This window comes from Dunckerocampus dactyliophorus, chromosome 6, assembly GCF_027744805.1.
Source record: "Dunckerocampus dactyliophorus isolate RoL2022-P2 chromosome 6, RoL_Ddac_1.1, whole genome shotgun sequence".
In the NCBI taxonomy this organism is placed as follows: domain Eukaryota; kingdom Metazoa; phylum Chordata; class Actinopteri; order Syngnathiformes; family Syngnathidae; genus Dunckerocampus; species Dunckerocampus dactyliophorus.
The window spans coordinates 864,620-885,228 of NC_072824.1; the positions used below are offsets into that span (position 1 = coordinate 864,620).

A 20,609-nucleotide genomic window follows, 5' to 3' on the forward strand; every position below is an offset into this window, starting at 1 on the left:
AACAGGCTTACAGGCTGGCTGTGGCTGCGACCGGTGGCACAAAACAGCCAGAAAAACCATACGAGCAGCAAAGTGTGCACACACATCCGAGACCGTTTGCAGAAGCGCAGTTTGACCAGTGTCGTCTTTAAAAGGAAAGTTTTCAGAGAGCTTTCCAGCTTACGGCCATACTACCCTGAGAACGCCCGATCTCGTCCGATCTCGGAAGCTAAGCAGGGGCGGGCCTGGTGAGTACTTGGATGGGAGACCGCCTGGGAATACCAGGTGCTGTAAGCTTTTTAGGCTCTTGGCTTTCAGCAGAGGGCGCTGTTTCCCACTTCTTGGAAAACGCCATCACTTTGAATGGAGGAAGAGTATTTATTTTGCCCTCATGTGAGGAACATCCATCTACAGTGTTTTTCTATCTGCTGTGAAGTTCAAACAGGCTTACAGGCTGGCTGTGGCTGCGACCGGTGGCACAAAACAGCCAGAAAAACCATACGAGCAGCAAAGTGTGCACACACATCCGAGACCGTTTGCAGAAGCGCAGTTTGACCAGTGTCGTCTTTAAAAGGAAAGTTTTCAGAGAGCTTTCCGGCTTACGGCCATACTACCCTGAGAACGCCCGATCTCGTCCGATCTCGGAAGCTAAGCAGGGGCGGGCCTGGTGAGTACTTGGATGGGAGACCGCCTGGGAATACCAGGTGCTGTAAGCTTTTTAGGCTCTTGGCTTTCAGCAGAGGGCGCTGTTTCCCACTTCTTGGAAAACGCCATCACTTTGAATGGAGGAAGAGTATTTATTTTGCCCTCATGTGAGGAACATCCATCTACAGTGTTTTTCTATCTGCTGTGAAGTTCAAACAGGCTTACAGGCTGGCTGTGGCTGCGACCGGTGGCACAAAACAGCCAGAAAAACCATACGAGCAGCAAAGTGTGCACACACATCCGAGACCGTTTGCAGAAGCGCAGTTTGACCAGTGTCGTCTTTAAAAGGAAAGTTTTCAGAGAGCTTTCCGGCTTACGGCCATACTACCCTGAGAACGCCCGATCTCGTCCGATCTCGGAAGCTAAGCAGGGGCGGGCCTGGTGAGTACTTGGATGGGAGACCGCCTGGGAATACCAGGTGCTGTAAGCTTTTTAGGCTCTTGGCTTTCAGCAGAGGGCGCTGTTTCCCACTTCTTGGAAAACGCCATCACTTTGAATGGAGGAAGAGTATTTATTTTGCCCTCATGTGAGGAACATCCATCTACAGTGTTTTTCTCTCTGCTGTGAAGTTCAAACAGGCTTACAGGCTGGCTGTGGCTGCGACCGGTGGCACAAAACAGCCAGAAAAACCATACGAGCAGCAAAGTGTGCACACACATCCGAGACCGTTTGCAGAAGCGCAGTTTGACCAGTGTCGTCTTTAAAAGGAAAGTTTTCAGAGAGCTTTCCGGCTTACGGCCATACTACCCTGAGAACGCCCGATCTCGTCCGATCTCGGAAGCTAAGCAGGGGCGGGCCTGGTTAGTACTTGGATGGGAGACCGCCTGGGAATACCAGGTGCTGTAAGCTTTTTAGGCTCTTGGCTTTCAGCAGAGGGCGCTGTTTCCCACTTCTTGGAAAACGCCATCACTTTGAATGGAGGAAGAGTATTTATTTTGCCCTCATGTGAGGAACATCCATCTACAGTGTTTTTCTATCTGCTGTGAAGTTCAAACAGGCTTACAGGCTGGCTGTGGCTGCGACCGGTGGCACAAAACAGCCAGAAAAACCATACGAGCAGCAAAGTGTGCACACACATCCGAGACCGTTTGCAGAAGCACAGTTTGACCAGTGTCGTCTTTAAAAGGAAAGTTTTCAGAGAGCTTTCCGGCTTACGGCCATACTACCCTGAGAACGCCCGATCTCGTCCGATCTCGGAAGCTAAGCAGGGGCGGGCCTGGTTAGTACTTGGATGGGAGACCGCCTGGGAATACCAGGTGCTGTAAGCTTTTTAGGCTCTTGGCTTTCAGCAGAGGGCGCTGTTTCCCACCTCTTGGAAAACGCCATCACTTTGAATGGAGGAAGAGTATTTATTTTGCCCTCATGTGAGGAACATCCATCTACAGTGTTTTTCTCTCTGCTGTGAAGTTCAAACAGGCTTACAGGCTGGCTGTGGCTGCGACCGGTGGCACAAAACAGCCAGAAAAACCATACGAGCAGCAAAGTGTGCACACACATCCGAGACCGTTTGCAGAAGCGCAGTTTGACCAGTGTCGTCTTTAAAAGGAAAGTTTTCAGAGAGCTTTCCGGCTTACGGCCATACTACCCTGAGAACGCCCGATCTCGTCCGATCTCGGAAGCTAAGCAGGGGCGGGCCTGGTTAGTACTTGGATGGGAGACCGCCTGGGAATACCAGGTGCTGTAAGCTTTTTAGGCTCTTGGCTTTCAGCAGAGGGCGCTGTTTCCCACCTCTTGGAAAACGCCATCACTTTGAATGGAGGAAGAGTATTTATTTTGCCCTCATGTGAGGAACATCCATCTACAGTGTTTTTCTCTCTGCTGTGAAGTTCAAACAGGCTTACAGGCTGGCTGTGGCTGCGACCGGTGGCACAAAACAGCCAGAAAAACCATACGAGCAGCAAAGTGTGCACACACATCCGAGACCGTTTGCAGAAGCGCAGTTTGACCAGTGTCGTCTTTAAAAGGAAAGTTTTCAGAGAGCTTTCCGGCTTACGGCCATACTACCCTGAGAACGCCCGATCTCGTCCGATCTCGGAAGCTAAGCAGGGGCGGGCCTGGTTAGTACTTGGATGGGAGACCGCCTGGGAATACCAGGTGCTGTAAGCTTTTTAGGCTCTTGGCTTTCAGCAGAGGGCGCTGTTTCCCACTTCTTGGAAAACGCCATCACTTTGAATGGAGGAAGAGTATTTATTTTGCCCTCATGTGAGGAACATCCATCTACAGTGTTTTTCTCTCTGCTGTGAAGTTCAAACAGGCTTACAGGCTGGCTGTGGCTGCGACCGGTGGCACAAAACAGCCAGAAAAACCATACGAGCAGCAAAGTGTGCACACACATCCGAGACCGTTTGCAGAAACGCAGTTTGACCAGTGTCGTCTTTAAAAGGAAAGTTTTCAGAGAGCTTTCCGGCTTACGGCCATACTACCCTGAGAACGCCCGATCTCGTCCGATCTCGGAAGCTAAGCAGGGGCGGGCCTGGTGAGTACTTGGATGGGAGACCGCCTGGGAATACCAGGTGCTGTAAGCTTTTTAGGCTCTTGGCTTTCAGCAGAGGGCGCTGTTTCCCACTTCTTGGAAAACGCCATCACTTTGAATGGAGGAAGAGTATTTATTTTGCCCTCATGTGAGGAACATCCATCTACAGTGTTTTTCTATCTGCTGTGAAGTTCAAACAGGCTTACAGGCTGGCTGTGGCTGCGACCGGTGGCACAAAACAGCCAGAAAAACCATACGAGCAGCAAAGTGTGCACACACATCCGAGACCGTTTGCAGAAGCGCAGTTTGACCAGTGTCGTCTTTAAAAGGAAAGTTTTCAGAGAGCTTTCCGGCTTACGGCCATACTACCCTGAGAACGCCCGATCTCGTCCGATCTCGGAAGCTAAGCAGGGGCGGGCCTGGTGAGTACTTGGATGGGAGACCGCCTGGGAATACCAGGTGCTGTAAGCTTTTTAGGCTCTTGGCTTTCAGCAGAGGGCGCTGTTTCCCACTTCTTGGAAAACGCCATCACTTTGAATGGAGGAAGAGTATTTATTTTGCCCTCATGTGAGGAACATCCATCTACAGTGTTTTTCTATCTGCTGTGAAGTTCAAACAGGCTTACAGGCTGGCTGTGGCTGCGACCGGTGGCACAAAACAGCCAGAAAAACCATACGAGCAGCAAAGTGTGCACACACATCCGAGACCGTTTGCAGAAGCGCAGTTTGACCAGTGTCGTCTTTAAAAGGAAAGTTTTCAGAGAGCTTTCCGGCTTACGGCCATACTACCCTGAGAACGCCCGATCTCGTCCGATCTCGGAAGCTAAGCAGGGGCGGGCCTGGTTAGTACTTGGATGGGAGACCGCCTGGGAATACCAGGTGCTGTAAGCTTTTTAGGCTCTTGGCTTTCAGCAGAGGGCGCTGTTTCCCACCTCTTGGAAAACGCCATCACTTTGAATGGAGGAAGAGTATTTATTTTGCCCTCATGTGAGGAACATCCATCTACAGTGTTTTTCTCTCTGCTGTGAAGTTCAAACAGGCTTACAGGCTGGCTGTGGCTGCGACCGGTGGCACAAAACAGCCAGAAAAACCATACGAGCAGCAAAGTGTGCACACACATCCGAGACCGTTTGCAGAAGCGCAGTTTGACCAGTGTCGTCTTTAAAAGGAAAGTTTTCAGAGAGCTTTCCGGCTTACGGCCATACTACCCTGAGAACGCCCGATCTCGTCCGATCTCGGAAGCTAAGCAGGGGCGGGCCTGGTTAGTACTTGGATGGGAGACCGCCTGGGAATACCAGGTGCTGTAAGCTTTTTAGGCTCTTGGCTTTCAGCAGAGGGCGCTGTTTCCCACTTCTTGGAAAACGCCATCACTTTGAATGGAGGAAGAGTATTTATTTTGCCCTCATGTGAGGAACATCCATCTACAGTGTTTTTCTATCTGCTGTGAAGTTCAAACAGGCTTACAGGCTGGCTGTGGCTGCGACCGGTGGCACAAAACAGCCAGAAAAACCATACGAGCAGCAAAGTGTGCACACACATCCGAGACCGTTTGCAGAAGCGCAGTTTGACCAGTGTCGTCTTTAAAAGGAAAGTTTTCAGAGAGCTTTCCGGCTTACGGCCATACTACCCTGAGAACGCCCGATCTCGTCCGATCTCGGAAGCTAAGCAGGGGCGGGCCTGGTTAGTACTTGGATGGGAGACCGCCTGGGAATACCAGGTGCTGTAAGCTTTTTAGGCTCTTGGCTTTCAGCAGAGGGCGCTGTTTCCCACTTCTTGGAAAACGCCATCACTTTGAATGGAGGAAGAGTATTTATTTTGCCCTCATGTGAGGAACATCCATCTACAGTGTTTTTCTCTCTGCTGTGAAGTTCAAACAGGCTTACAGGCTGGCTGTGGCTGCGACCGGTGGCACAAAACAGCCAGAAAAACCATACGAGCAGCAAAGTGTGCACACACATCCGAGACCGTTTGCAGAAACGCAGTTTGACCAGTGTCGTCTTTAAAAGGAAAGTTTTCAGAGAGCTTTCCGGCTTACGGCCATACTACCCTGAGAACGCCCGATCTCGTCCGATCTCGGAAGCTAAGCAGGGGCGGGCCTGGTGAGTACTTGGATGGGAGACCGCCTGGGAATACCAGGTGCTGTAAGCTTTTTAGGCTCTTGGCTTTCAGCAGAGGGCGCTGTTTCCCACTTCTTGGAAAACGCCATCACTTTGAATGGAGGAAGAGTATTTATTTTGCCCTCATGTGAGGAACATCCATCTACAGTGTTTTTCTATCTGCTGTGAAGTTCAAACAGGCTTACAGGCTGGCTGTGGCTGCGACCGGTGGCACAAAACAGCCAGAAAAACCATACGAGCAGCAAAGTGTGCACACACATCCGAGACCGTTTGCAGAAGCGCAGTTTGACCAGTGTCGTCTTTAAAAGGAAAGTTTTCAGAGAGCTTTCCGGCTTACGGCCATACTACCCTGAGAACGCCCGATCTCGTCCGATCTCGGAAGCTAAGCAGGGGCGGGCCTGGTGAGTACTTGGATGGGAGACCGCCTGGGAATACCAGGTGCTGTAAGCTTTTTAGGCTCTTGGCTTTCAGCAGAGGGCGCTGTTTCCCACTTCTTGGAAAACGCCATCACTTTGAATGGAGGAAGAGTATTTATTTTGCCCTCATGTGAGGAACATCCATCTACAGTGTTTTTCTATCTGCTGTGAAGTTCAAACAGGCTTACAGGCTGGCTGTGGCTGCGACCGGTGGCACAAAACAGCCAGAAAAACCATACGAGCAGCAAAGTGTGCACACACATCCGAGACCGTTTGCAGAAGCGCAGTTTGACCAGTGTCGTCTTTAAAAGGAAAGTTTTCAGAGAGCTTTCCGGCTTACGGCCATACTACCCTGAGAACGCCCGATCTCGTCCGATCTCGGAAGCTAAGCAGGGGCGGGCCTGGTGAGTACTTGGATGGGAGACCGCCTGGGAATACCAGGTGCTGTAAGCTTTTTAGGCTCTTGGCTTTCAGCAGAGGGCGCTGTTTCCCACTTCTTGGAAAACGCCATCACTTTGAATGGAGGAAGAGTATTTATTCAAGAGATTCAAGAGATTCAAGAGAGTTTTATGGTATTTTGCCCTCATGTGAGGAACATCCATCTACAGTGTTTTTCTCTCTGCTGTGAAGTTCAAACAGGCTTACAGGCTGGCTGTGGCTGCGACCGGTGGCACAAAACAGCCAGAAAAACCATACGAGCAGCAAAGTGTGCACACACATCCGAGACCGTTTGCAGAAGCGCAGTTTGACCAGTGTCGTCTTTAAAAGGAAAGTTTTCAGAGAGCTTTCCGGCTTACGGCCATACTACCCTGAGAACGCCCGATCTCGTCCGATCTCGGAAGCTAAGCAGGGGCGGGCCTGGTTAGTACTTGGATGGGAGACCGCCTGGGAATACCAGGTGCTGTAAGCTTTTTAGGCTCTTGGCTTTCAGCAGAGGGCGCTGTTTCCCACTTCTTGGAAAACGCCATCACTTTGAATGGAGGAAGAGTATTTATTTTGCCCTCATGTGAGGAACATCCATCTACAGTGTTTTTCTCTCTGCTGTGAAGTTCAAACAGGCTTACAGGCTGGCTGTGGCTGCGACCGGTGGCACAAAACAGCCAGAAAAACCATACGAGCAGCAAAGTGTGCACACACATCCGAGACCGTTTGCAGAAACGCAGTTTGACCAGTGTCGTCTTTAAAAGGAAAGTTTTCAGAGAGCTTTCCGGCTTACGGCCATACTACCCTGAGAACGCCCGATCTCGTCCGATCTCGGAAGCTAAGCAGGGGCGGGCCTGGTGAGTACTTGGATGGGAGACCGCCTGGGAATACCAGGTGCTGTAAGCTTTTTAGGCTCTTGGCTTTCAGCAGAGGGCGCTGTTTCCCACTTCTTGGAAAACGCCATCACTTTGAATGGAGGAAGAGTATTTATTTTGCCCTCATGTGAGGAACATCCATCTACAGTGTTTTTCTATCTGCTGTGAAGTTCAAACAGGCTTACAGGCTGGCTGTGGCTGCGACCGGTGGCACAAAACAGCCAGAAAAACCATACGAGCAGCAAAGTGTGCACACACATCCGAGACCGTTTGCAGAAGCGCAGTTTGACCAGTGTCGTCTTTAAAAGGAAAGTTTTCAGAGAGCTTTCCGGCTTACGGCCATACTACCCTGAGAACGCCCGATCTCGTCCGATCTCGGAAGCTAAGCAGGGGCGGGCCTGGTGAGTACTTGGATGGGAGACCGCCTGGGAATACCAGGTGCTGTAAGCTTTTTAGGCTCTTGGCTTTCAGCAGAGGGCGCTGTTTCCCACTTCTTGGAAAACGCCATCACTTTGAATGGAGGAAGAGTATTTATTTTGCCCTCATGTGAGGAACATCCATCTACAGTGTTTTTCTCTCTGCTGTGAAGTTCAAACAGGCTTACAGGCTGGCTGTGGCTGCGACCGGTGGCACAAAACAGCCAGAAAAACCATACGAGCAGCAAAGTGTGCACACACATCCGAGACCGTTTGCAGAAGCGCAGTTTGACCAGTGTCGTCTTTAAAAGGAAAGTTTTCAGAGAGCTTTCCGGCTTACGGCCATACTACCCTGAGAACGCCCGATCTCGTCCGATCTCGGAAGCTAAGCAGGGGCGGGCCTGGTGAGTACTTGGATGGGAGACCGCCTGGGAATACCAGGTGCTGTAAGCTTTTTAGGCTCTTGGCTTTCAGCAGAGGGCGCTGTTTCCCACTTCTTGGAAAACGCCATCACTTTGAATGGAGGAAGAGTATTTATTTTGCCCTCATGTGAGGAACATCCATCTACAGTGTTTTTCTATCTGCTGTGAAGTTCAAACAGGCTTACAGGCTGGCTGTGGCTGCGACCGGTGGCACAAAACAGCCAGAAAAACCATACGAGCAGCAAAGTGTGCACACACATCCGAGACCGTTTGCAGAAGCGCAGTTTGACCAGTGTCGTCTTTAAAAGGAAAGTTTTCAGAGAGCTTTCCGGCTTACGGCCATACTACCCTGAGAACGCCCGATCTCGTCCGATCTCGGAAGCTAAGCAGGGGCGGGCCTGGTGAGTACTTGGATGGGAGACCGCCTGGGAATACCAGGTGCTGTAAGCTTTTTAGGCTCTTGGCTTTCAGCAGAGGGCGCTGTTTCCCACTTCTTGGAAAACGCCATCACTTTGAATGGAGGAAGAGTATTTATTTTGCCCTCATGTGAGGAACATCCATCTACAGTGTTTTTCTATCTGCTGTGAAGTTCAAACAGGCTTACAGGCTGGCTGTGGCTGCGACCGGTGGCACAAAACAGCCAGAAAAACCATACGAGCAGCAAAGTGTGCACACACATCCGAGACCGTTTGCAGAAGCGCAGTTTGACCAGTGTCGTCTTTAAAAGGAAAGTTTTCAGAGAGCTTTCCGGCTTACGGCCATACTACCCTGAGAACGCCCGATCTCGTCCGATCTCGGAAGCTAAGCAGGGGCGGGCCTGGTGAGTACTTGGATGGGAGACCGCCTGGGAATACCAGGTGCTGTAAGCTTTTTAGGCTCTTGGCTTTCAGCAGAGGGCGCTGTTTCCCACTTCTTGGAAAACGCCATCACTTTGAATGGAGGAAGAGTATTTATTTTGCCCTCATGTGAGGAACATCCATCTACAGTGTTTTTCTATCTGCTGTGAAGTTCAAACAGGCTTACAGGCTGGCTGTGGCTGCGACCGGTGGCACAAAACAGCCAGAAAAACCATACGAGCAGCAAAGTGTGCACACACATCCGAGACCGTTTGCAGAAGCGCAGTTTGACCAGTGTCGTCTTTAAAAGGAAAGTTTTCAGAGAGCTTTCCGGCTTACGGCCATACTACCCTGAGAACGCCCGATCTCGTCCGATCTCGGAAGCTAAGCAGGGGCGGGCCTGGTGAGTACTTGGATGGGAGACCGCCTGGGAATACCAGGTGCTGTAAGCTTTTTAGGCTCTTGGCTTTCAGCAGAGGGCGCTGTTTCCCACTTCTTGGAAAACGCCATCACTTTGAATGGAGGAAGAGTATTTATTTTGCCCTCATGTGAGGAACATCCATCTACAGTGTTTTTCTATCTGCTGTGAAGTTCAAACAGGCTTACAGGCTGGCTGTGGCTGCGACCGGTGGCACAAAACAGCCAGAAAAACCATACGAGCAGCAAAGTGTGCACACACATCCGAGACCGTTTGCAGAAGCGCAGTTTGACCAGTGTCGTCTTTAAAAGGAAAGTTTTCAGAGAGCTTTCCGGCTTACGGCCATACTACCCTGAGAACGCCCGATCTCGTCCGATCTCGGAAGCTAAGCAGGGGCGGGCCTGGTGAGTACTTGGATGGGAGACCGCCTGGGAATACCAGGTGCTGTAAGCTTTTTAGGCTCTTGGCTTTCAGCAGAGGGCGCTGTTTCCCACTTCTTGGAAAACGCCATCACTTTGAATGGAGGAAGAGTATTTATTTTGCCCTCATGTGAGGAACATCCATCTACAGTGTTTTTCTCTCTGCTGTGAAGTTCAAACAGGCTTACAGGCTGGCTGTGGCTGCGACCGGTGGCACAAAACAGCCAGAAAAACCATACGAGCAGCAAAGTGTGCACACACATCCGAGACCGTTTGCAGAAGCGCAGTTTGACCAGTGTCGTCTTTAAAAGGAAAGTTTTCAGAGAGCTTTCCGGCTTACGGCCATACTACCCTGAGAACGCCCGATCTCGTCCGATCTCGGAAGCTAAGCAGGGGCGGGCCTGGTTAGTACTTGGATGGGAGACCGCCTGGGAATACCAGGTGCTGTAAGCTTTTTAGGCTCTTGGCTTTCAGCAGAGGGCGCTGTTTCCCACTTCTTGGAAAACGCCATCACTTTGAATGGAGGAAGAGTATTTATTTTGCCCTCATGTGAGGAACATCCATCTACAGTGTTTTTCTCTCTGCTGTGAAGTTCAAACAGGCTTACAGGCTGGCTGTGGCTGCGACCGGTGGCACAAAACAGCCAGAAAAACCATACGAGCAGCAAAGTGTGCACACACATCCGAGACCGTTTGCAGAAGCGCAGTTTGACCAGTGTCGTCTTTAAAAGGAAAGTTTTCAGAGAGCTTTCCGGCTTACGGCCATACTACCCTGAGAACGCCCGATCTCGTCCGATCTCGGAAGCTAAGCAGGGGCGGGCCTGGTGAGTACTTGGATGGGAGACCGCCTGGGAATACCAGGTGCTGTAAGCTTTTTAGGCTCTTGGCTTTCAGCAGAGGGCGCTGTTTCCCACTTCTTGGAAAACGCCATCACTTTGAATGGAGGAAGAGTATTTATTTTGCCCTCATGTGAGGAACATCCATCTACAGTGTTTTTCTATCTGCTGTGAAGTTCAAACAGGCTTACAGGCTGGCTGTGGCTGCGACCGGTGGCACAAAACAGCCAGAAAAACCATACGAGCAGCAAAGTGTGCACACACATCCGAGACCGTTTGCAGAAGCGCAGTTTGACCAGTGTCGTCTTTAAAAGGAAAGTTTTCAGAGAGCTTTCCGGCTTACGGCCATACTACCCTGAGAACGCCCGATCTCGTCCGATCTCGGAAGCTAAGCAGGGGCGGGCCTGGTGAGTACTTGGATGGGAGACCGCCTGGGAATACCAGGTGCTGTAAGCTTTTTAGGCTCTTGGCTTTCAGCAGAGGGCGCTGTTTCCCACTTCTTGGAAAACGCCATCACTTTGAATGGAGGAAGAGTATTTATTTTGCCCTCATGTGAGGAACATCCATCTACAGTGTTTTTCTATCTGCTGTGAAGTTCAAACAGGCTTACAGGCTGGCTGTGGCTGCGACCGGTGGCACAAAACAGCCAGAAAAACCATACGAGCAGCAAAGTGTGCACACACATCCGAGACCGTTTGCAGAAGCGCAGTTTGACCAGTGTCGTCTTTAAAAGGAAAGTTTTCAGAGAGCTTTCCGGCTTACGGCCATACTACCCTGAGAACGCCCGATCTCGTCCGATCTCGGAAGCTAAGCAGGGGCGGGCCTGGTGAGTACTTGGATGGGAGACCGCCTGGGAATACCAGGTGCTGTAAGCTTTTTAGGCTCTTGGCTTTCAGCAGAGGGCGCTGTTTCCCACTTCTTGGAAAACGCCATCACTTTGAATGGAGGAAGAGTATTTATTTTGCCCTCATGTGAGGAACATCCATCTACAGTGTTTTTCTATCTGCTGTGAAGTTCAAACAGGCTTACAGGCTGGCTGTGGCTGCGACCGGTGGCACAAAACAGCCAGAAAAACCATACGAGCAGCAAAGTGTGCACACACATCCGAGACCGTTTGCAGAAGCGCAGTTTGACCAGTGTCGTCTTTAAAAGGAAAGTTTTCAGAGAGCTTTCCGGCTTACGGCCATACTACCCTGAGAACGCCCGATCTCGTCCGATCTCGGAAGCTAAGCAGGGGCGGGCCTGGTGAGTACTTGGATGGGAGACCGCCTGGGAATACCAGGTGCTGTAAGCTTTTTAGGCTCTTGGCTTTCAGCAGAGGGCGCTGTTTCCCACTTCTTGGAAAACGCCATCACTTTGAATGGAGGAAGAGTATTTATTTTGCCCTCATGTGAGGAACATCCATCTACAGTGTTTTTCTATCTGCTGTGAAGTTCAAACAGGCTTACAGGCTGGCTGTGGCTGCGACCGGTGGCACAAAACAGCCAGAAAAACCATACGAGCAGCAAAGTGTGCACACACATCCGAGACCGTTTGCAGAAGCGCAGTTTGACCAGTGTCGTCTTTAAAAGGAAAGTTTTCAGAGAGCTTTCCGGCTTACGGCCATACTACCCTGAGAACGCCCGATCTCGTCCGATCTCGGAAGCTAAGCAGGGGCGGGCCTGGTGAGTACTTGGATGGGAGACCGCCTGGGAATACCAGGTGCTGTAAGCTTTTTAGGCTCTTGGCTTTCAGCAGAGGGCGCTGTTTCCCACTTCTTGGAAAACGCCATCACTTTGAATGGAGGAAGAGTATTTATTTTGCCCTCATGTGAGGAACATCCATCTACAGTGTTTTTCTATCTGCTGTGAAGTTCAAACAGGCTTACAGGCTGGCTGTGGCTGCGACCGGTGGCACAAAACAGCCAGAAAAACCATACGAGCAGCAAAGTGTGCACACACATCCGAGACCGTTTGCAGAAGCGCAGTTTGACCAGTGTCGTCTTTAAAAGGAAAGTTTTCAGAGAGCTTTCCGGCTTACGGCCATACTACCCTGAGAACGCCCGATCTCGTCCGATCTCGGAAGCTAAGCAGGGGCGGGCCTGGTGAGTACTTGGATGGGAGACCGCCTGGGAATACCAGGTGCTGTAAGCTTTTTAGGCTCTTGGCTTTCAGCAGAGGGCGCTGTTTCCCACTTCTTGGAAAACGCCATCACTTTGAATGGAGGAAGAGTATTTATTTTGCCCTCATGTGAGGAACATCCATCTACAGTGTTTTTCTCTCTGCTGTGAAGTTCAAACAGGCTTACAGGCTGGCTGTGGCTGCGACCGGTGGCACAAAACAGCCAGAAAAACCATACGAGCAGCAAAGTGTGCACACACATCCGAGACCGTTTGCAGAAGCGCAGTTTGACCAGTGTCGTCTTTAAAAGGAAAGTTTTCAGAGAGCTTTCCGGCTTACGGCCATACTACCCTGAGAACGCCAGATCTCGTCCGATCTCGGAAGCTAAGCAGGGGCGGGCCTGGTGAGTACTTGGATGGGAGACCGCCTGGGAATACCAGGTGCTGTAAGCTTTTTAGGCTCTTGGCTTTCAGCAGAGGGCGCTGTTTCCCACTTCTTGGAAAACGCCATCACTTTGAATGGAGGAAGAGTATTTATTTTGCCCTCATGTGAGGAACATCCATCTACAGTGTTTTTCTATCTGCTGTGAAGTTCAAACAGGCTTACAGGCTGGCTGTGGCTGCGACCGGTGGCACAAAACAGCCAGAAAAACCATACGAGCAGCAAAGTGTGCACACACATCCGAGACCGTTTGCAGAAGCGCAGTTTGACCAGTGTCGTCTTTAAAAGGAAAGTTTTCAGAGAGCTTTCCGGCTTACGGCCATACTACCCTGAGAACGCCCGATCTCGTCCGATCTCGGAAGCTAAGCAGGGGCGGGCCTGGTGAGTACTTGGATGGGAGACCGCCTGGGAATACCAGGTGCTGTAAGCTTTTTAGGCTCTTGGCTTTCAGCAGAGGGCGCTGTTTCCCACTTCTTGGAAAACGCCATCACTTTGAATGGAGGAAGAGTATTTATTTTGCCCTCATGTGAGGAACATCCATCTACAGTGTTTTTCTATCTGCTGTGAAGTTCAAACAGGCTTACAGGCTGGCTGTGGCTGCGACCGGTGGCACAAAACAGCCAGAAAAACCATACGAGCAGCAAAGTGTGCACACACATCCGAGACCGTTTGCAGAAGCGCAGTTTGACCAGTGTCGTCTTTAAAAGGAAAGTTTTCAGAGAGCTTTCCGGCTTACGGCCATACTACCCTGAGAACGCCCGATCTCGTCCGATCTCGGAAGCTAAGCAGGGGCGGGCCTGGTGAGTACTTGGATGGGAGACCGCCTGGGAATACCAGGTGCTGTAAGCTTTTTAGGCTCTTGGCTTTCAGCAGAGGGCGCTGTTTCCCACTTCTTGGAAAACGCCATCACTTTGAATGGAGGAAGAGTATTTATTTTGCCCTCATGTGAGGAACATCCATCTACAGTGTTTTTCTATCTGCTGTGAAGTTCAAACAGGCTTACAGGCTGGCTGTGGCTGCGACCGGTGGCACAAAACAGCCAGAAAAACCATACGAGCAGCAAAGTGTGCACACACATCCGAGACCGTTTGCAGAAGCGCAGTTTGACCAGTGTCGTCTTTAAAAGGAAAGTTTTCAGAGAGCTTTCCGGCTTACGGCCATACTACCCTGAGAACGCCCGATCTCGTCCGATCTCGGAAGCTAAGCAGGGGCGGGCCTGGTGAGTACTTGGATGGGAGACCGCCTGGGAATACCAGGTGCTGTAAGCTTTTTAGGCTCTTGGCTTTCAGCATAGGGCGCTGTTTCCCACTTCTTGGAAAACGCCATCACTTTGAATGGAGGAAGAGTATTTATTTTGCCCTCATGTGAGGAACATCCATCTACAGTGTTTTTCTATCTGCTGTGAAGTTCAAACAGGCTTACAGGCTGGCTGTGGCTGCGACCGGTGGCACAAAACAGCCAGAAAAACCATACGAGCAGCAAAGTGTGCACACACATCCGAGACCGTTTGCAGAAGCGCAGTTTGACCAGTGTCGTCTTTAAAAGGAAAGTTTTCAGAGAGCTTTCCGGCTTACGGCCATACTACCCTGAGAACGCCCGATCTCGTCCGATCTCGGAAGCTAAGCAGGGGCGGGCCTGGTGAGTACTTGGATGGGAGACCGCCTGGGAATACCAGGTGCTGTAAGCTTTTTAGGCTCTTGGCTTTCAGCAGAGGGCGCTGTTTCCCACTTCTTGGAAAACGCCATCACTTTGAATGGAGGAAGAGTATTTATTTTGCCCTCATGTGAGGAACATCCATCTACAGTGTTTTTCTATCTGCTGTGAAGTTCAAACAGGCTTACAGGCTGGCTGTGGCTGCGACCGGTGGCACAAAACAGCCAGAAAAACCATACGAGCAGCAAAGTGTGCACACACATCCGAGACCGTTTGCAGAAGCGCAGTTTGACCAGTGTCGTCTTTAAAAGGAAAGTTTTCAGAGAGCTTTCCGGCTTACGGCCATACTACCCTGAGAACGCCCGATCTCGTCCGATCTCGGAAGCTAAGCAGGGGCGGGCCTGGTGAGTACTTGGATGGGAGACCGCCTGGGAATACCAGGTGCTGTAAGCTTTTTAGGCTCTTGGCTTTCAGCAGAGGGCGCTGTTTCCCACTTCTTGGAAAACGCCATCACTTTGAATGGAGGAAGAGTATTTATTTTGCCCTCATGTGAGGAACATCCATCTACAGTGTTTTTCTATCTGCTGTGAAGTTCAAACAGGCTTACAGGCTGGCTGTGGCTGCGACCGGTGGCACAAAACAGCCAGAAAAACCATACGAGCAGCAAAGTGTGCACACACATCCGAGACCGTTTGCAGAAGCGCAGTTTGACCAGTGTCGTCTTTAAAAGGAAAGTTTTCAGAGAGCTTTCCGGCTTACGGCCATACTACCCTGAGAACGCCCGATCTCGTCCGATCTCGGAAGCTAAGCAGGGGCGGGCCTGGTGAGTACTTGGATGGGAGACCGCCTGGGAATACCAGGTGCTGTAAGCTTTTTAGGCTCTTGGCTTTCAGCAGAGGGCGCTGTTTCCCACTTCTTGGAAAACGCCATCACTTTGAATGGAGGAAGAGTATTTATTTTGCCCTCATGTGAGGAACATCCATCTACAGTGTTTTTCTCTCTGCTGTGAAGTTCAAACAGGCTTACAGGCTGGCTGTGGCTGCGACCGGTGGCACAAAACAGCCAGAAAAACCATACGAGCAGCAAAGTGTGCACACACATCCGAGACCGTTTGCAGAAGCGCAGTTTGACCAGTGTCGTCTTTAAAAGGAAAGTTTTCAGAGAGCTTTCCGGCTTACGGCCATACTACCCTGAGAACGCCCGATCTCGTCCGATCTCGGAAGCTAAGCAGGGGCGGGCCTGGTGAGTACTTGGATGGGAGACCGCCTGGGAATACCAGGTGCTGTAAGCTTTTTAGGCTCTTGGCTTTCAGCAGAGGGCGCTGTTTCCCACTTCTTGGAAAACGCCATCACTTTGAATGGAGGAAGAGTATTTATTTTGCCCTCATGTGAGGAACATCCATCTACAGTGTTTTTCTATCTGCTGTGAAGTTCAAACAGGCTTACAGGCTGGCTGTGGCTGCGACCGGTGGCACAAAACAGCCAGAAAAACCATACGAGCAGCAAAGTGTGCACACACATCCGAGACCGTTTGCAGAAGCGCAGTTTGACCAGTGTCGTCTTTAAAAGGAAAGTTTTCAGAGAGCTTTCCGGCTTACGGCCATACTACCCTGAGAACGCCCGATCTCGTCCGATCTCGGAAGCTAAGCAGGGGCGGGCCTGGTGAGTACTTGGATGGGAGACCGCCTGGGAATACCAGGTGCTGTAAGCTTTTTAGGCTCTTGGCTTTCAGCAGAGGGCGCTGTTTCCCACTTCTTGGAAAACGCCATCACTTTGAATGGAGGAAGAGTATTTATTTTGCCCTCATGTGAGGAACATCCATCTACAGTGTTTTTCTATCTGCTGTGAAGTTCAAACAGGCTTACAGGCTGGCTGTGGCTGCGACCGGTGGCACAAAACAGCCAGAAAAACCATACGAGCAGCAAAGTGTGCACACACATCCGAGACCGTTTGCAGAAGCGCAGTTTGACCAGTGTCGTCTTTAAAAGGAAAGTTTTCAGAGAGCTTTCCGGCTTACGGCCATACTACCCTGAGAACGCCCGATCTCGTCCGATCTCGGAAGCTAAGCAGGGGCGGGCCTGGTGAGTACTTGGATGGGAGACCGCCTGGGAATACCAGGTGCTGTAAGCTTTTTAGGCTCTTGGCTTTCAGCAGAGGGCGCTGTTTCCCACTTCTTGGAAAACGCCATCACTTTGAATGGAGGAAGAGTATTTATTTTGCCCTCATGTGAGGAACATCCATCTACAGTGTTTTTCTCTCTGCTGTGAAGTTCAAACAGGCTTACAGGCTGGCTGTGGCTGCGACCGGTGGCACAAAACAGCCAGAAAAACCATACGAGCAGCAAAGTGTGCACACACATCCGAGACCGTTTGCAGAAGCGCAGTTTGACCAGTGTCGTCTTTAAAAGGAAAGTTTTCAGAGAGCTTTCCGGCTTACGGCCATACTACCCTGAGAACGCCAGATCTCGTCCGATCTCGGAAGCTAAGCAGGGGCGGGCCTGGTGAGTACTTGGATGGGAGACCGCCTGGGAATACCAGGTGCTGTAAGCTTTTTAGGCTCTTGGCTTTCAGCAGAGGGCGCTGTTTCCCACTTCTTGGAAAACGCCATCACTTTGAATGGAGGAAGAGTATTTATTTTGCCCTCATGTGAGGAACATCCATCTACAGTGTTTTTCTATCTGCTGTGAAGTTCAAACAGGCTTACAGGCTGGCTGTGGCTGCGACCGGTGGCACAAAACAGCCAGAAAAACCATACGAGCAGCAAAGTGTGCACACACATCCGAGACCGTTTGCAGAAGCGCAGTTTGACCAGTGTCGTCTTTAAAAGGAAAGTTTTCAGAGAGCTTTCCGGCTTACGGCCATACTACCCTGAGAACGCCCGATCTCGTCCGATCTCGGAAGCTAAGCAGGGGCGGGCCTGGTGAGTACTTGGATGGGAGACCGCCTGGGAATACCAGGTGCTGTAAGCTTTTTAGGCTCTTGGCTTTCAGCAGAGGGCGCTGTTTCCCACTTCTTGGAAAACGCCATCACTTTGAATGGAGGAAGAGTATTTATTTTGCCCTCATGTGAGGAACATCCATCTACAGTGTTTTTCTATCTGCTGTGAAGTTCAAACAGGCTTACAGGCTGGCTGTGGCTGCGACCGGTGGCACAAAACAGCCAGAAAAACCATACGAGCAGCAAAGTGTGCACACACATCCGAGACCGTTTGCAGAAGCGCAGTTTGACCAGTGTCGTCTTTAAAAGGAAAGTTTTCAGAGAGCTTTCCGGCTTACGGCCATACTACCCTGAGAACGCCCGATCTCGTCCGATCTCGGAAGCTAAGCAGGGGCGGGCCTGGTGAGTACTTGGATGGGAGACCGCCTGGGAATACCAGGTGCTGTAAGCTTTTTAGGCTCTTGGCTTTCAGCAGAGGGCGCTGTTTCCCACTTCTTGGAAAACGCCATCACTTTGAATGGAGGAAGAGTATTTATTTTGCCCTCATGTGAGGAACATCCATCTACAGTGTTTTTCTATCTGCTGTGAAGTTCAAACAGGCTTACAGGCTGGCTGTGGCTGCGACCGGTGGCACAAAACAGCCAGAAAAACCATACGAGCAGCAAAGTGTGCACACACATCCGAGACCGTTTGCAGAAGCGCAGTTTGACCAGTGTCGTCTTTAAAAGGAAAGTTTTCAGAGAGCTTTCCGGCTTACGGCCATACTACCCTGAGAACGCCCGATCTCGTCCGATCTCGGAAGCTAAGCAGGGGCGGGCCTGGTGAGTACTTGGATGGGAGACCGCCTGGGAATACCAGGTGCTGTAAGCTTTTTAGGCTCTTGGCTTTCAGCATAGGGCGCTGTTTCCCACTTCTTGGAAAACGCCATCACTTTGAATGGAGGAAGAGTATTTATTTTGCCCTCATGTGAGGAACATCCATCTACAGTGTTTTTCTATCTGCTGTGAAGTTCAAACAGGCTTACAGGCTGGCTGTGGCTGCGACCGGTGGCACAAAACAGCCAGAAAAACCATACGAGCAGCAAAGTGTGCACACACATCCGAGACCGTTTGCAGAAGCGCAGTTTGACCAGTGTCGTCTTTAAAAGGAAAGTTTTCAGAGAGCTTTCCGGCTTACGGCCATACTACCCTGAGAACGCCCGATCTCGTCCGATCTCGGAAGCTAAGCAGGGGCGGGCCTGGTGAGTACTTGGATGGGAGACCGCCTGGGAATACCAGGTGCTGTAAGCTTTTTAGGCTCTTGGCTTTCAGCAGAGGGCGCTGTTTCCCACTTCTTGGAAAACGCCATCACTTTGAATGGAGGAAGAGTATTTATTTTGCCCTCATGTGAGGAACATCCATCTACAGTGTTTTTCTATCTGCTGTGAAGTTCAAACAGGCTTACAGGCTGGCTGTGGCTGCGACCGGTGGCACAAAACAGCCAGAAAAACCATACGAGCAGCAAAGTGTGCACACACATCCGAGACCGTTTGCAGAAGCGCAGTTTGACCAGTGTCGTCTTTAAAAGGAAAGTTTTCAGAGAGCTTTCCGGCTTACGGCCATACTACCCTGAGAACGCCCGATCTCGTCCGATCTCGGAAGCTAAGCAGGGGCGGGCCTGGTGAGTACTTGGATGGGAGACCGCCTGGGAATACCAGGTGCTGTAAGCTTTTTAGGCTCTTGGCTTTCAGCAGAGGGCGCTGTTTCCCACTTCTTGGAAAACGCCATCACTTTGAATGGAGGAAGAGTATTTATTTTGCCCTCATGTGAGGAACATCCATCTACAGTGTTTTTCTATCTGCTGTGAAGTTCAAACAGGCTTACAGGCTGGCTGTGGCTGCGACCGGTGGCACAAAACAGCCAGAAAAACCATACGAGCAGCAAAGTGTGCACACACATCCGAGACCGTTTGCAGAAGCGCAGTTTGACCAGTGTCGTCTTTAAAAGGAAAGTTTTCAGAGAGCTTTCCGGCTTACGGCCATACTACCCTGAGAACGCCCGATCTCGTCCGATCTCGGAAGCTAAGCAGGGGCGGGCCTGGTGAGTACTTGGATGGGAGACCGCCTGGGAATACCAGGTGCTGTAAGCTTTTTAGGCTCTTGGCTTTCAGCAGAGGGCGCTGTTTCCCACTTCTTGGAAAACGCCATCACTTTGAATGGAGGAAGAGTATTTATTTTGCCCTCATGTGAGGAACATCCATCTACAGTGTTTTTCTCTCTGCTGTGAAGTTCAAACAGGCTTACAGGCTGGCTGTGGCTGCGACCGGTGGCACAAAACAGCCAGAAAAACCATACGAGCAGCAAAGTGTGCACACACATCCGAGACCGTTTGCAGAAGCGCAGTTTGACCAGTGTCGTCTTTAAAAGGAAAGTTTTCAGAGAGCTTTCCGGCTTACGGCCATACTACCCTGAGAACGCCCGATCTCGTCCGATCTCGGAAGCTAAGCAGGGGCGGGCCTGGTGAGTACTTGGATGGGAGACCGCCTGGGAATACCAGGTGCTGTAAGCTTTTTAGGCTCTTGGCTTTCAGCAGAGGGCGCTGTTTCCCACTTCTTGGAAAACGCCATCACTTTGAATGGAGGAAGAGTATTTATTTTGCCCTCATGTGAGGAACATCCATCTACAGTGTTTTTCTATCTGCTGTGAAGTTCAAACAGGCTTACAGGCTGGCTGTGGCTGCGACCGGTGGCACAAAACAGCCAGAAAAACCATACGAGCAGCAAAGTGTGCACACACATCCGAGACCGTTTGCAGAAGCGCAGTTTGACCAGTGTCGTCTTTAAAAGGAAAGTTTTCAGAGAGCTTTCCGGCTTACGGCCATACTACCCTGAGAACGCCCGATCTCGTCCGATCTCGGAAGCTAAGCAGGGGCGGGCCTGGTGAGTACTTGGATGGGAGACCGCCTGGGAATACCAGGTGCTGTAAGCTTTTTAGGCTCTTGGCTTTCAGCAGAGGGCGCTGTTTCCCACTTCTTGGAAAACGCCATCACTTTGAATGGAGGAAGAGTATTTATTTTGCCCTCATGTGAGGAACATCCATCTACAGTGTTTTTCTATCTGCTGTGAAGTTCAAACAGGCTTACAGGCTGGCTGTGGCTGCGACCGGTGGCAC

The 20,609-nt window shown here is 50.8% G+C and overlaps 49 non-coding genes across 49 annotated transcripts; all 49 read left to right on the forward strand.

The window, feature by feature from the left end:
- The first annotated feature begins 157 nt into the window (after positions 1 to 157).
- Positions 158 to 276, forward strand: LOC129183496 (5S ribosomal RNA). The gene has a single exon (XR_008570914.1). It is a non-coding gene; the product is annotated as a 5S ribosomal RNA (ribosomal RNA).
- A 300-nt stretch (positions 277 to 576) lies between these two features.
- LOC129183497 (5S ribosomal RNA) lies at positions 577 to 695 on the forward strand. The gene has a single exon (XR_008570915.1). It is a non-coding gene; the product is annotated as a 5S ribosomal RNA (ribosomal RNA).
- Positions 696 to 995: 300 nt separating this feature from the next.
- LOC129183499 (5S ribosomal RNA) lies at positions 996 to 1,114 on the forward strand. Its single transcript, XR_008570917.1, has one exon. It is a non-coding gene; the product is annotated as a 5S ribosomal RNA (ribosomal RNA).
- A 300-nt stretch (positions 1,115 to 1,414) lies between these two features.
- Positions 1,415 to 1,533, forward strand: LOC129184486 (5S ribosomal RNA). Its single transcript, XR_008571861.1, has one exon. It is a non-coding gene; the product is annotated as a 5S ribosomal RNA (ribosomal RNA).
- A 300-nt stretch (positions 1,534 to 1,833) lies between these two features.
- LOC129184488 (5S ribosomal RNA) lies at positions 1,834 to 1,952 on the forward strand. The gene has a single exon (XR_008571863.1). It is a non-coding gene; the product is annotated as a 5S ribosomal RNA (ribosomal RNA).
- A 300-nt stretch (positions 1,953 to 2,252) lies between these two features.
- Positions 2,253 to 2,371, forward strand: LOC129184489 (5S ribosomal RNA). Its single transcript, XR_008571864.1, has one exon. It is a non-coding gene; the product is annotated as a 5S ribosomal RNA (ribosomal RNA).
- Positions 2,372 to 2,671: 300 nt separating this feature from the next.
- Positions 2,672 to 2,790, forward strand: LOC129184490 (5S ribosomal RNA). The gene has a single exon (XR_008571865.1). It is a non-coding gene; the product is annotated as a 5S ribosomal RNA (ribosomal RNA).
- A 300-nt stretch (positions 2,791 to 3,090) lies between these two features.
- LOC129183500 (5S ribosomal RNA) lies at positions 3,091 to 3,209 on the forward strand. The gene has a single exon (XR_008570918.1). It is a non-coding gene; the product is annotated as a 5S ribosomal RNA (ribosomal RNA).
- Positions 3,210 to 3,509: 300 nt separating this feature from the next.
- On the forward strand, positions 3,510 to 3,628 carry LOC129183501 (5S ribosomal RNA). Its single transcript, XR_008570919.1, has one exon. It is a non-coding gene; the product is annotated as a 5S ribosomal RNA (ribosomal RNA).
- Positions 3,629 to 3,928: 300 nt separating this feature from the next.
- Positions 3,929 to 4,047, forward strand: LOC129184491 (5S ribosomal RNA). Its single transcript, XR_008571866.1, has one exon. It is a non-coding gene; the product is annotated as a 5S ribosomal RNA (ribosomal RNA).
- A 300-nt stretch (positions 4,048 to 4,347) lies between these two features.
- LOC129184493 (5S ribosomal RNA) lies at positions 4,348 to 4,466 on the forward strand. The gene has a single exon (XR_008571867.1). It is a non-coding gene; the product is annotated as a 5S ribosomal RNA (ribosomal RNA).
- A 300-nt stretch (positions 4,467 to 4,766) lies between these two features.
- On the forward strand, positions 4,767 to 4,885 carry LOC129184494 (5S ribosomal RNA). The gene has a single exon (XR_008571868.1). It is a non-coding gene; the product is annotated as a 5S ribosomal RNA (ribosomal RNA).
- Positions 4,886 to 5,185: 300 nt separating this feature from the next.
- On the forward strand, positions 5,186 to 5,304 carry LOC129183502 (5S ribosomal RNA). Its single transcript, XR_008570920.1, has one exon. It is a non-coding gene; the product is annotated as a 5S ribosomal RNA (ribosomal RNA).
- Positions 5,305 to 5,604: 300 nt separating this feature from the next.
- LOC129183503 (5S ribosomal RNA) lies at positions 5,605 to 5,723 on the forward strand. Its single transcript, XR_008570921.1, has one exon. It is a non-coding gene; the product is annotated as a 5S ribosomal RNA (ribosomal RNA).
- Positions 5,724 to 6,023: 300 nt separating this feature from the next.
- Positions 6,024 to 6,142, forward strand: LOC129183504 (5S ribosomal RNA). The gene has a single exon (XR_008570922.1). It is a non-coding gene; the product is annotated as a 5S ribosomal RNA (ribosomal RNA).
- A 338-nt stretch (positions 6,143 to 6,480) lies between these two features.
- LOC129184495 (5S ribosomal RNA) lies at positions 6,481 to 6,599 on the forward strand. The gene has a single exon (XR_008571869.1). It is a non-coding gene; the product is annotated as a 5S ribosomal RNA (ribosomal RNA).
- Positions 6,600 to 6,899: 300 nt separating this feature from the next.
- Positions 6,900 to 7,018, forward strand: LOC129183505 (5S ribosomal RNA). The gene has a single exon (XR_008570923.1). It is a non-coding gene; the product is annotated as a 5S ribosomal RNA (ribosomal RNA).
- Positions 7,019 to 7,318: 300 nt separating this feature from the next.
- Positions 7,319 to 7,437, forward strand: LOC129183507 (5S ribosomal RNA). Its single transcript, XR_008570924.1, has one exon. It is a non-coding gene; the product is annotated as a 5S ribosomal RNA (ribosomal RNA).
- Positions 7,438 to 7,737: 300 nt separating this feature from the next.
- Positions 7,738 to 7,856, forward strand: LOC129183508 (5S ribosomal RNA). Its single transcript, XR_008570925.1, has one exon. It is a non-coding gene; the product is annotated as a 5S ribosomal RNA (ribosomal RNA).
- Positions 7,857 to 8,156: 300 nt separating this feature from the next.
- LOC129183509 (5S ribosomal RNA) lies at positions 8,157 to 8,275 on the forward strand. The gene has a single exon (XR_008570926.1). It is a non-coding gene; the product is annotated as a 5S ribosomal RNA (ribosomal RNA).
- Positions 8,276 to 8,575: 300 nt separating this feature from the next.
- Positions 8,576 to 8,694, forward strand: LOC129183511 (5S ribosomal RNA). Its single transcript, XR_008570928.1, has one exon. It is a non-coding gene; the product is annotated as a 5S ribosomal RNA (ribosomal RNA).
- A 300-nt stretch (positions 8,695 to 8,994) lies between these two features.
- On the forward strand, positions 8,995 to 9,113 carry LOC129183512 (5S ribosomal RNA). Its single transcript, XR_008570929.1, has one exon. It is a non-coding gene; the product is annotated as a 5S ribosomal RNA (ribosomal RNA).
- Positions 9,114 to 9,413: 300 nt separating this feature from the next.
- On the forward strand, positions 9,414 to 9,532 carry LOC129183513 (5S ribosomal RNA). Its single transcript, XR_008570930.1, has one exon. It is a non-coding gene; the product is annotated as a 5S ribosomal RNA (ribosomal RNA).
- Positions 9,533 to 9,832: 300 nt separating this feature from the next.
- On the forward strand, positions 9,833 to 9,951 carry LOC129184496 (5S ribosomal RNA). The gene has a single exon (XR_008571870.1). It is a non-coding gene; the product is annotated as a 5S ribosomal RNA (ribosomal RNA).
- A 300-nt stretch (positions 9,952 to 10,251) lies between these two features.
- On the forward strand, positions 10,252 to 10,370 carry LOC129183514 (5S ribosomal RNA). Its single transcript, XR_008570931.1, has one exon. It is a non-coding gene; the product is annotated as a 5S ribosomal RNA (ribosomal RNA).
- Positions 10,371 to 10,670: 300 nt separating this feature from the next.
- Positions 10,671 to 10,789, forward strand: LOC129183515 (5S ribosomal RNA). The gene has a single exon (XR_008570932.1). It is a non-coding gene; the product is annotated as a 5S ribosomal RNA (ribosomal RNA).
- Positions 10,790 to 11,089: 300 nt separating this feature from the next.
- On the forward strand, positions 11,090 to 11,208 carry LOC129183516 (5S ribosomal RNA). Its single transcript, XR_008570933.1, has one exon. It is a non-coding gene; the product is annotated as a 5S ribosomal RNA (ribosomal RNA).
- A 300-nt stretch (positions 11,209 to 11,508) lies between these two features.
- Positions 11,509 to 11,627, forward strand: LOC129183517 (5S ribosomal RNA). The gene has a single exon (XR_008570934.1). It is a non-coding gene; the product is annotated as a 5S ribosomal RNA (ribosomal RNA).
- A 300-nt stretch (positions 11,628 to 11,927) lies between these two features.
- LOC129183518 (5S ribosomal RNA) lies at positions 11,928 to 12,046 on the forward strand. The gene has a single exon (XR_008570935.1). It is a non-coding gene; the product is annotated as a 5S ribosomal RNA (ribosomal RNA).
- Positions 12,047 to 12,346: 300 nt separating this feature from the next.
- LOC129183519 (5S ribosomal RNA) lies at positions 12,347 to 12,465 on the forward strand. Its single transcript, XR_008570936.1, has one exon. It is a non-coding gene; the product is annotated as a 5S ribosomal RNA (ribosomal RNA).
- A 300-nt stretch (positions 12,466 to 12,765) lies between these two features.
- LOC129183948 (5S ribosomal RNA) lies at positions 12,766 to 12,884 on the forward strand. Its single transcript, XR_008571354.1, has one exon. It is a non-coding gene; the product is annotated as a 5S ribosomal RNA (ribosomal RNA).
- A 300-nt stretch (positions 12,885 to 13,184) lies between these two features.
- Positions 13,185 to 13,303, forward strand: LOC129183520 (5S ribosomal RNA). Its single transcript, XR_008570937.1, has one exon. It is a non-coding gene; the product is annotated as a 5S ribosomal RNA (ribosomal RNA).
- A 300-nt stretch (positions 13,304 to 13,603) lies between these two features.
- LOC129183522 (5S ribosomal RNA) lies at positions 13,604 to 13,722 on the forward strand. Its single transcript, XR_008570939.1, has one exon. It is a non-coding gene; the product is annotated as a 5S ribosomal RNA (ribosomal RNA).
- A 300-nt stretch (positions 13,723 to 14,022) lies between these two features.
- On the forward strand, positions 14,023 to 14,141 carry LOC129183523 (5S ribosomal RNA). The gene has a single exon (XR_008570940.1). It is a non-coding gene; the product is annotated as a 5S ribosomal RNA (ribosomal RNA).
- Positions 14,142 to 14,441: 300 nt separating this feature from the next.
- On the forward strand, positions 14,442 to 14,560 carry LOC129183524 (5S ribosomal RNA). Its single transcript, XR_008570941.1, has one exon. It is a non-coding gene; the product is annotated as a 5S ribosomal RNA (ribosomal RNA).
- A 300-nt stretch (positions 14,561 to 14,860) lies between these two features.
- LOC129183525 (5S ribosomal RNA) lies at positions 14,861 to 14,979 on the forward strand. The gene has a single exon (XR_008570942.1). It is a non-coding gene; the product is annotated as a 5S ribosomal RNA (ribosomal RNA).
- Positions 14,980 to 15,279: 300 nt separating this feature from the next.
- Positions 15,280 to 15,398, forward strand: LOC129183526 (5S ribosomal RNA). Its single transcript, XR_008570943.1, has one exon. It is a non-coding gene; the product is annotated as a 5S ribosomal RNA (ribosomal RNA).
- A 300-nt stretch (positions 15,399 to 15,698) lies between these two features.
- LOC129183527 (5S ribosomal RNA) lies at positions 15,699 to 15,817 on the forward strand. The gene has a single exon (XR_008570944.1). It is a non-coding gene; the product is annotated as a 5S ribosomal RNA (ribosomal RNA).
- Positions 15,818 to 16,117: 300 nt separating this feature from the next.
- LOC129183528 (5S ribosomal RNA) lies at positions 16,118 to 16,236 on the forward strand. The gene has a single exon (XR_008570945.1). It is a non-coding gene; the product is annotated as a 5S ribosomal RNA (ribosomal RNA).
- Positions 16,237 to 16,536: 300 nt separating this feature from the next.
- On the forward strand, positions 16,537 to 16,655 carry LOC129183529 (5S ribosomal RNA). Its single transcript, XR_008570946.1, has one exon. It is a non-coding gene; the product is annotated as a 5S ribosomal RNA (ribosomal RNA).
- A 300-nt stretch (positions 16,656 to 16,955) lies between these two features.
- On the forward strand, positions 16,956 to 17,074 carry LOC129183949 (5S ribosomal RNA). The gene has a single exon (XR_008571355.1). It is a non-coding gene; the product is annotated as a 5S ribosomal RNA (ribosomal RNA).
- Positions 17,075 to 17,374: 300 nt separating this feature from the next.
- LOC129183530 (5S ribosomal RNA) lies at positions 17,375 to 17,493 on the forward strand. Its single transcript, XR_008570947.1, has one exon. It is a non-coding gene; the product is annotated as a 5S ribosomal RNA (ribosomal RNA).
- Positions 17,494 to 17,793: 300 nt separating this feature from the next.
- Positions 17,794 to 17,912, forward strand: LOC129183531 (5S ribosomal RNA). Its single transcript, XR_008570948.1, has one exon. It is a non-coding gene; the product is annotated as a 5S ribosomal RNA (ribosomal RNA).
- A 300-nt stretch (positions 17,913 to 18,212) lies between these two features.
- Positions 18,213 to 18,331, forward strand: LOC129183533 (5S ribosomal RNA). The gene has a single exon (XR_008570950.1). It is a non-coding gene; the product is annotated as a 5S ribosomal RNA (ribosomal RNA).
- A 300-nt stretch (positions 18,332 to 18,631) lies between these two features.
- On the forward strand, positions 18,632 to 18,750 carry LOC129183534 (5S ribosomal RNA). The gene has a single exon (XR_008570951.1). It is a non-coding gene; the product is annotated as a 5S ribosomal RNA (ribosomal RNA).
- Positions 18,751 to 19,050: 300 nt separating this feature from the next.
- On the forward strand, positions 19,051 to 19,169 carry LOC129183535 (5S ribosomal RNA). The gene has a single exon (XR_008570952.1). It is a non-coding gene; the product is annotated as a 5S ribosomal RNA (ribosomal RNA).
- Positions 19,170 to 19,469: 300 nt separating this feature from the next.
- LOC129183536 (5S ribosomal RNA) lies at positions 19,470 to 19,588 on the forward strand. The gene has a single exon (XR_008570953.1). It is a non-coding gene; the product is annotated as a 5S ribosomal RNA (ribosomal RNA).
- A 300-nt stretch (positions 19,589 to 19,888) lies between these two features.
- Positions 19,889 to 20,007, forward strand: LOC129183537 (5S ribosomal RNA). Its single transcript, XR_008570954.1, has one exon. It is a non-coding gene; the product is annotated as a 5S ribosomal RNA (ribosomal RNA).
- Positions 20,008 to 20,307: 300 nt separating this feature from the next.
- On the forward strand, positions 20,308 to 20,426 carry LOC129183538 (5S ribosomal RNA). The gene has a single exon (XR_008570955.1). It is a non-coding gene; the product is annotated as a 5S ribosomal RNA (ribosomal RNA).
- Positions 20,427 to 20,609: the final 183 nt, after the last annotated feature.